Raw genomic sequence first — 9,499 nt, forward strand, 5'->3', positions numbered from 1 at the left:
CTGCCAATCTCTGGTCTGTGTGAATGCTGACCCTCCAATAACGTGGTGCACAGCTCAGGTAGCAGCCCTGGAAACAACCTACTGAAGAAAGTATCCACAGCTGACAGACAGGAAGACTAAGACTCCGTAAAAACAAGTAAGGCCACAAAACTTGTCAGTGTAAAGTCAACTTTAAAATCCCGTTGATTTTGTCACCTGAAAGCTAATATTAGAGAAATGGATAGCAAAACTACAACGAGGGATCACCGCACACCAGTCAAACAGCCAACATTAAAAAGTCTACAAATAATAAACCTGCGGAGAAAAAGGAACCCTCGTACACTGTTGGTGGGAATGTAAATTGGTGTAGCCATTATGGAGAACAGGATGGAGGTTCCTTAAAAAACACTAAAACTAGTATTACCTACATAGCACCCAGCAATCCCACTCCTGGGCATATATCCAGAGAAAACTAATTTGAAAAGATACATGCACCCCATGTTCACAGCAGCATTATTTACAACAGCCTAGACATGGAAGCAACCTAAATGTCCATCAACAGATGAAAGGATAAAGACACACACACAAAGGATTTTACTCAGTTACCAAAAGAATGAAATAATGCTATCTGCAGAAACATGGAAGGACCTAGAGATTATCATACTAAGTGAAGTCAGACAGAGAAAAACAAGTATCATGTAACATCAAATCTTAAAAAAATGATACAAATGAACTTATTTACAAAACAGAAGTATTCACAGACACAGGAAACAAATTTAAGGTTACCAAAGGGAAAGGGGGGAGAGATAAATTAGGAGTTCGGGATTAACAAACTACTATATACATAAAATAGATAAACAACAAACAAGGACCTACTGCATAGCACAGAGAGTATACTCAATATCTTGTAATAACCTGTGATGGAAAAAAAATCTGAAAAGGAAAAAAAAAAAAAAAATATATATATATATATATATATATCTGAATCACTTTGCTGTAAACTTGAAACTAACACTACATTGTAAACTAACTACATTTCAATTAAAAAAATAAATAACGAATCCAGATCCTTCCACTAAATCACACAAGACCATGTATAAATTGGGACTAGTAATAATACCTCCCATAGCAGTTCTTATAGGTGTCAAATATGTACATGAAAATATTAGAGAAATGTTAGTTGTTATTAACATTACAGAGTAAAAACTAAGTACTCATATAGTTCAGCCTTATATTCTCCTTTATCCTTCCATTAAATCAGGGCTTCAGCCATGCATGCCTTCACATTTACCAATCCCCCAAAATGAGATCCTCACACTCCTATTCTCAACACTTGCCATTTATCCAAATACTACTCCATTTCTAGAATCAACTTAAATGCCACCTTCTTGGTAATACTTTCTCGATTCTTTAATCAGTCTTCATTTATTTCTCTTTCTTATGTTCCCCTATGGCATATTACTGCAAATTCTATTTAACATTTAATTCTATTTTATATTATTTACTGATTTCTCCCACTGGATTTTACATTTACCAAAGACTATTTCTTATTCATCCACCTCAACAACCTCCCTACCTACCTACCGTGTCTATTAAAGTTTCTTATACATAGTAAATTATACACTGAGTTGAACTCCTGACATTGTATACCTAGTTCTGCTCTATATTCCAACTTGCTGCTTATTACATCAAGCTAGGATGCCTTCAGTGCATATGTCCACTGCTCAGAAAGGGAACAGGAAAGCTAGAAAACTCTTTTGAATGAAATATACACAGAATTTTCTATTTCTACAATGTTCAGTGTGACATGAACTTCTCCCTATAATTTAGTAATTTTCTTTAAAAAATTAATGATTTCACCAGGTTTACCAATAGAATTTATTCCCTCATTTAATCTTTAAACCAAATTGTTCATACTCAAATCCTCTCACAAATAAACACAGTGTTCTAACTCAGCTGTTGGCAGCATAATGTGTTCACAGTGAGCAACCCCTACTATCCTGGCAAGAATTGTAGGACTACCTAATTACAGTAGTCTCTCATATCTATTTTCACTGGGATGAGGAACAATATGGATATATCAAAAAGCAAATGGCCTGGAAAGTATCTTGGAATTTTCCCACAAATACGGAAGTCACACTGAGCAGAGTCAAACTGGACTTTTCTACATCATGTGCAGTTTTTCTAAGATAGTAAGAGAAATGCCAGAGTATAAGATTTTCATCAGAAATAAGATAAAAAGATCCTATTGTACAAGCTAAGAAAGACAAAAGTATTTTGAATAAGCTGAAGATTTATATGGGCCTTAAGTTTGACATAAAGAAGATAGAGGACCTCCCTGGTGGTCCAGGTAAAGAATCCATCTGCCAATGCAGGGGACACGGGTTTGATCTCTGATCTGGGGAGATTCCCCATGCCACAGGGCAACTAAACCAGTCCACCACAACTAGTGAGCCTTGCATGCCCCAGCTACTGAAGCTCAGGCACCCTAGAGGGCCCATGCTCTGCAACAAGAGAAACCACCGCAATAAGAAACCCATGCACTGAAACTAGAGAGCAACCTCTGCTTGAGGCAACTAGAGAAAGCCTGCATGCAACCACAGAGACCCAGTGCAGCCAATAAACAGGTAAATAAATATCCATGCTTAAAAAAAGGAAAGAGAATTTTAAATGGACAACCAACAAGGACCTAGTGTACAGCACAAGGAACTCTGCTCAGGGTATGCGGCAGCCTGGATGGGAGAGGGGACTGGCAGATAACGGATACATGCATATGTATGGCTGAGTTCCTTTGCTGTCCACCTGAAACTATTATGACATTGTTAATCAGCTATAACCCAACAGAAAATAGAATGTTAAAAAAAATTTTTTTAAAGGATTAGAAGAAAATAGAGATATACAAACAGAACAGAATACAGTCTCTACCACCGAAGAGCTTGGGTTTTCTTTGGGGGAGAACATATACACAACATATGAAATAACTTGAGAATAATGATGAATACCATATTTAATGCTGGTGGTTCAAAACATTTCTCTCATCTCAATGTTACATCACAGATTATTTTAACTACTGCCCTAAAAACACCAGACAGAATTATTTGGTCCTTAAAACGAGCTTCAAAAATTAAAAGAAGATTATTTTCATTTTTCATAATTTGTATTCTTTTCATGAATTGTATTCTCTTTTCTAGCTGATCATATAAACTTTACAAAGAAAATGTGTATTAGAGGACTTGCACACATGTTTTCACTTTATGCCTGCTAATCAATAGTTAGTAACATCTTGGACTTCCCAGGTGGCACAGTGGATAAGAATCCGCCTGCCAGTGCTGGGGACATAGGTTCAACCCCTGGTCCGGTAAGAGTCCACGTGTAGGTGCAGCAACTAAGCAATGCGCCATGACTACTGAGCCCGCGCTCTAACACTCACGAGCCGCAACTCCTGAGCCCTGTGCCGCAACTGCTGAAGTCTGCATTTTCTAGGGCCTGCCAGCCACAACCAATGAGCCCCTATGCCGTAACTGCCGAAGCCCACGTGCCCTAGAGCCAGTGAGCTGCAACTACGGAGGCCACATACTGTAACTCCTCAAGCCCATGCCCTTGAGCCTATGTTCCACAACAAAAGAAGCCACTGCAGTGAGAAGTCTAAGTATCAGAACTAGAAAGCAGCCCCCACTCTCAACAAGAGAAAAAGTCTGCAGCAGTGAAGACCCGGTGCAGCCAAAAACAAAATAAATAAATTATAAAAAATAATTAGTAATATCTTACAGAGACAAGTAAAACAGGACTTCACATATATAGAGATAAACGTCTATAGTTTAAGACAACAGTTAATGCAAAAGAAGTGACAGTACAAAGAATAAATTCTAAAATTTCTGTTTTAAAAGGCAGAGTCCCATTTTATGGTACCATAGATACATTATTTCTATTTCTCCTAATTAACTAAAAATATCTTGTATCTTCCGTTTCAGGCAAATAGAACACTAATGTACCCTGAAAAAAAAACATTCTAAGTTACCTAAAAATGCTGGCTAAACTATGAAAACTATCTTGAGATAAATGAACACAGACACAATCAAAACACAAAACATAGGAAACAAGCCACTGTGACTAAGGGTCAGCAAAAATAATAAACATGAGACTCATATCCACAAAGATAGCAAAAATTAATAGCTGTAGAATAACAAGTTAAAGAAACTTTAAAGAAACAAGAAAAGATATAAAAATATGAAAAGAGACAAATTATATTCAGTGAGCAAGAAGATCTGAAAAGGAACCTAACAGAATTTCTAGAAACTGGATGTATAATTAAAATTAAAAACTTTGTAGACAAACAGCAGGATAGATGAACCTAAAGTGGGGAGGAGCCAAGATGGCGGAGGAGTAGGACGGGGAGACCACTTTCTCTCCTACAAATTCATCAAAAGAATAACTGGACGCAGAGAAAACTTCGCAAAACAACTTCGGATCGCTAGCTGAGGTCATCAGGCGCCCAGAAAAGCAGCCCATTGTCTTCGAAAGGAGGTAGGACAAAATATAAGAGATAAAAAGTGAGACAAAAGAGCTAAGGACGGAGATCCATCCCGGGAGCTCTTAGGCGGCATTGCTTGGGGTAGGGTCCGGCCCGAGTGCCCTGAGGACAATCGGAGGGAACTTCTGTGAGTTGCCAACTTGAACTGTGGGAGACCAAAAGAGAGAGTAAATTAACTGGCCCGAACACACTGCCGGCCGGTCGCAGAACAAAGAGACCGAGAGGGTCCAGAGAGGAGCTCGCAGGCTGCGGACCGGCCCAGCCCCGCCGGAGGCAGGGGGGAGGGGAAGGTCGCGGCGAGACACAGGCCGCAGGCACCCGACCGGCGCGGGCGGGGACTGGGGCTGGGGACGCAGAGGGCGGAAGGCGCGCGCGCCCGACTGGCGCCAGGGGAAACTGAGACTGGGTCCGCGGAAGGGAGGGGGCGCGCCACACCTGGGGAGAGTGCGCCCACCAAGCCCCTGGCTGCCTGGACCGCTCTGACGGGGAAGGCACAGAGAGGGGGCGCAGCTTTTCCTTCCGCGCTTTTGTGGAACACCCGAGGGCTGGAACCTCGCGCAGCGCGGGGCGCGCTCCATACAGAACAGCCGGGAGCCTGAGCAGCACAGACGGAGAAAGCAGCATCAGCCCCTCCCGGCAGCCCCAGCCCCTCCCCGCGGCGCAAGCCTGTCCCCACAGCGCCAGCCTCTCCCTGCAGCGCAAGCCTCTCCCTGCCCCGCAGCGCCAGACCCTCCCCGCAGAGCGACGGAACTAGCTACCTGAATAAGAGTCCACCTCCGCCCGCCTGTGTCAGGGCGGAAATGAGGCTCTGAAGAGACCGGCAAACAGAAGCCAAATAAACAAAGGGAACCGCTTCAGAAGGGACTGGTGCAACAGATTAAAATCCCTCTAGGAAACACTGACTACACCGGAGGGGCCTGTAGATATCGAGAAGCGTAAGCTGGAACGAGGAGCTATCTGAAACTGAGCCGAACCCACACTGACCGCAACAGCTCCAGAGAAACTCCTAGATATAATTTTACTTTTTTCTCTTTTTTTTTTAAATTTTTTTTTATTTTTTTTCTTTTTTTGTTTTTTTTCTTTTTTCTTTCTTCTCTTTTATTTTCCTTTAAAATCCCCTATTACTCCCCCATTACTCCTTAACTTTCATTTCCACAGACTTTTACGATTTTTTAATTAGGGGGGAAAAAAAAAATTTTTTTTTTTTCTTCTTTCCTTTTTTTCTTTTTCTTTCTTTCTTTTTTTTTCTTTTTTTTTCTTTCCTTTTTCTCTTCTATTTTCTATTTTTCTTTTTCTCTTATTTCTTTTAAAGTCCTCTAGTACTCCTCTACTACTCCTTAATTTTCATTTTCAATACACTATAACCTTACAAAAAAAAAAAAAGAAGAGAAGCCCTATTTTTAAACCGAAGATTATTCTCTCCCAATCTTGACTCTCTGTTTTCTACCTCAGAACACCTCTTTTTCCTCCTTTCCCCTTCTCTTCCCAATCCAATTCTGTGAATCTTTGTAGGTGTCTGGGCTACGGAGAACACTCTGGGAACAGACAGCTGCGTAGATCTGTCTCTCTCCTCTTGAGTCCCCCTTTTTCTCCTCCTGCTCATCTCTATCTCCCTCCTCCCTTTTCTCATGTTCGTGTAACTCTGTGAACCTCTCTGGGTGTCCCTAACGGGGGGAGAATCTTTAGCCATTAACCAAGAAGTCTTTATCAGTGCTGTATAGTTGGAGAAGTCCTGAGACTACAGGAAGAATAAAACTGAAATCCAGAGGCAGGAGACTTAAGCCCAAAACCTGAGAACACCAGAAAACTCCTGACTACATGGAACTTTAAGTAATAAGTGACCGTCCAAAAGCCTCCATACCTACACTGAAACCAACCACCACCCAAGAGCCAATAAGTTTTAGAGCAAGACATACTACGCAAATTCTCCAGCAACACAGGAACATAGCCCTGAACATCAACATACAGGCTGCCAAAGGACACACCTAACACATAGACCCATCTCAAAACTCATTACTGGGCACTCCATTGCTCTCCAAAGAGAAGAAATCAAGTTCCATGCACCAGAACACTGACGCAAGCTCCCCTAACCAGGAAATCTTGACAAGCCAATCGTCTAACCCCACCCACTGGGTTAATCCTCCACAATAAAAAGGAACACAGACCTCCAGAATACAGAAAGCCCACTCCAGATACAGCAATCTAAACAAGATGAAAAGGCAAAGAAATACCCAACAGGTAAAGGAACATGAAAAATGCCCACCAAGTCAAACAAACGAGGAGGAGATAGGGAATCTACCTGAAAAAGAATTTAGAATAATGATAATAAAAATGATCCAAAATCTTGAAAACAACATGGAGTTACAGATAAATAGCCTGGAGACAAAGATTGAAAAGATACAAGAATTGTTTAATAAAGACCTAGAAGAAATAAAAAAGAGTCAATTAAAAACTGATTAATGAATGAATAGATCAAAAACACTCTGGAGGAGAACCAAGAAGTAGAATAACGGAGGCAGAAGATAGGATAAGTGAGGTTACAGAGATAATAATGGTGGAAATAAATGAAGCAGAGAGGAAAAAAGAAAAAAGGATTCAAAAGAAATGAGGACAACCTTCAGGACCTCTGGGACCACTGTGAAAACGCCGCCCAACATTTCGAATCAATAGAGAGTTCCACGAGAAGAAGACCAAAAAGAAGGCCATTGAGAAAAATACTCGAGGAGAATAATAGCTTGACAAAACTTTCCTAAATGGGGGGAAGGAAATAGCCACCCAAATCAAGAAACCCAGAGAGTTCCCAAACAGGATAAACCCAAGGCGAAACACCCAAGACACATATTAATCAAACTAACAAAGATCAAACACAAAGAACAAATATTAAAAGCAGCAAGGGAAAAACAACAAATAACACACAAAGGGATTCCCATAAGGATAACAGCTGATCTATCAATAGAAACCCTCCAGGCCAGAAGGGAATGGCAGGACGTCCTGAAAGTAATGAAAGAGAATAACCTACAACCTAGATTACTGTATCCAGCAAGGATCTCATTCAGATATGAAGGAGAACTCAAAAGCTTTACAGATAAGCAAAAGCTGAGAGAATTCAGCACCTCCAAACCAGCTCTTCAACAAATGCTAAAGGATCTTCTCTAGACAGGAAATACAGAAAGGTTGTATAAACGTGAACCCAAAACAACAAAGTAAATGGCAACGGGACCACACCTATCAATAATTACCTTAAATGTAAATGGGTTGAATGCCCCAACCAAAAGACAAAGATTGGCTGAATGGATACAAAAACAAGACCCCTATATATGCTGTCTACAGGAGACCCACCTCAAAACAAGAGACACATACAGACTAAAAGTGAAGGGCTGGAAAAAAAATATTTCATGCAAACGGAGACCAAAAGAAAGCAGGAGTCGCAATACTCATATCAGATAAAATAGACTTTCAAATAAAGGATGTGAAAAGAGATAAAGAAGGCACTACATAATTGATCAAAGATCGAATCCAAGAAGAAATATTAACATTATAAATAATATGCACCCAACATAGGAGCACGCAATATGACGGCAACAGCTAACGAGTATAAAGAGGAAATTAATACAAACACAATATATAGTGGGAGACTTTAATACCCCACTCACAACTATGGATAGATCAACTAAACAGAAAATTAACAAGGAAACACAAACCTTAAATGACACAATGGACCAGCTAGACCTAATTGATATCTATAGGACATTTCACCCCCAAACAATCAACTTCACCTTTTTCTCAAGTGCACACGGAACATTCTCCAGAATAGATCACATCCTGGGCCATAAATCTGGTCTTGGAAAATTCAAAAAAATTGAAATCATTCCAGTCATCTTTTCTGACCACAGTGCAGTAAGATTAGATCTCAATTACATGAAAAAAATTGTTAAAACTTCAAACATATGGAGGCTAAATAACACGCTTCTGAATAACCAACAAATCATAGAAGAAATCAAAAAAGAAATCAAAATATGTATAGAAATGAATGAAAATGAAAACACAACAACCCAAAACCTATGGGACACTGTAAAAGCAGTGCTAAAGGGAAGGTTCATAGCATTACAGGCTTACATCAAGAAACAAGAAAAAAACCAAATAAATAACCTAACTCTACACCTAAAGCAATTAGAGAAGGAAGAAATGAAGAACCCCAGAGTTAGCAGAAGGAAAGAAATCTTAAAAATCAGGGCAGAAATAAATGCAAAAGAAACTAAAGAGACCATAGCAAAAATCAACAAAGCTAAAAGCTGGTTTTTTGAAAAAATAAACAAAATTGACAAACCATTAGCAAGACTCATTAAGAAACAGAGAAAAACCAAATTAACAAAATTAGAAATGAAAATGGAGAGATCACAACAGACAACACTGAAATACAAAGGATCATAAGAGACTACTACCAGCAGCTCTATGCCAATAAAATGGACAACTTGGATGAAATGGACAAATTCTTAGAAAAGTATAACTTTCCAAAACTGAACCAGGAAGAAATAGAAGATCTTAACAGACCCATCACAAGCAAGGAAATCGAAACTGTCATCAAAAATCTTCCAGCAAACAAAAGCCCAGGACCAGATGGCTTCACAGCTGAATTCTACCAAAAATTTAGAGAAGAGCTAACACCTATCTTACTCAAACTCTTCCAGAAAATTGCAGATGAAGGTAAACTTCCAAACTCATTCTATGAGGCCACCATCACCCTAATTCCAAAACCAGACAAAAAAAAAAAAAAAAAAGAAACCTACAGGCAATATCACTGATGAACATAGAGATGCAAAAAATCCTTAACAAATTCTAAGCAAACAGAATCCAAACAACATATTAAAAAAATCATACACCATGGACCAAGTGGGCTTTATCCCAGGAATGCAAGGATTCTTTAATATCGCAAATCAATCAATGTAATACACCACAATTCAACAAATTGAAAGATAAAAACCATAATGA

The 9,499-nt window shown here is 39.6% G+C and overlaps 1 protein-coding gene across 1 annotated transcript in view; it reads right to left on the minus strand.

Annotated features, from left to right (window-relative positions):
- The window catches only part of PPM1E (protein phosphatase, Mg2+/Mn2+ dependent 1E), a 239,168-nt gene that overhangs the window by 180,181 nt on the left and 49,488 nt on the right, over nucleotides 1-9,499 (minus strand). The gene's annotated exons all lie outside the window — the stretch shown is intronic.

This window comes from Cervus canadensis, chromosome 1 (assembly GCF_019320065.1).
Source record: "Cervus canadensis isolate Bull #8, Minnesota chromosome 1, ASM1932006v1, whole genome shotgun sequence".
Lineage (NCBI taxonomy): Eukaryota > Metazoa > Chordata > Mammalia > Artiodactyla > Cervidae > Cervus > Cervus canadensis.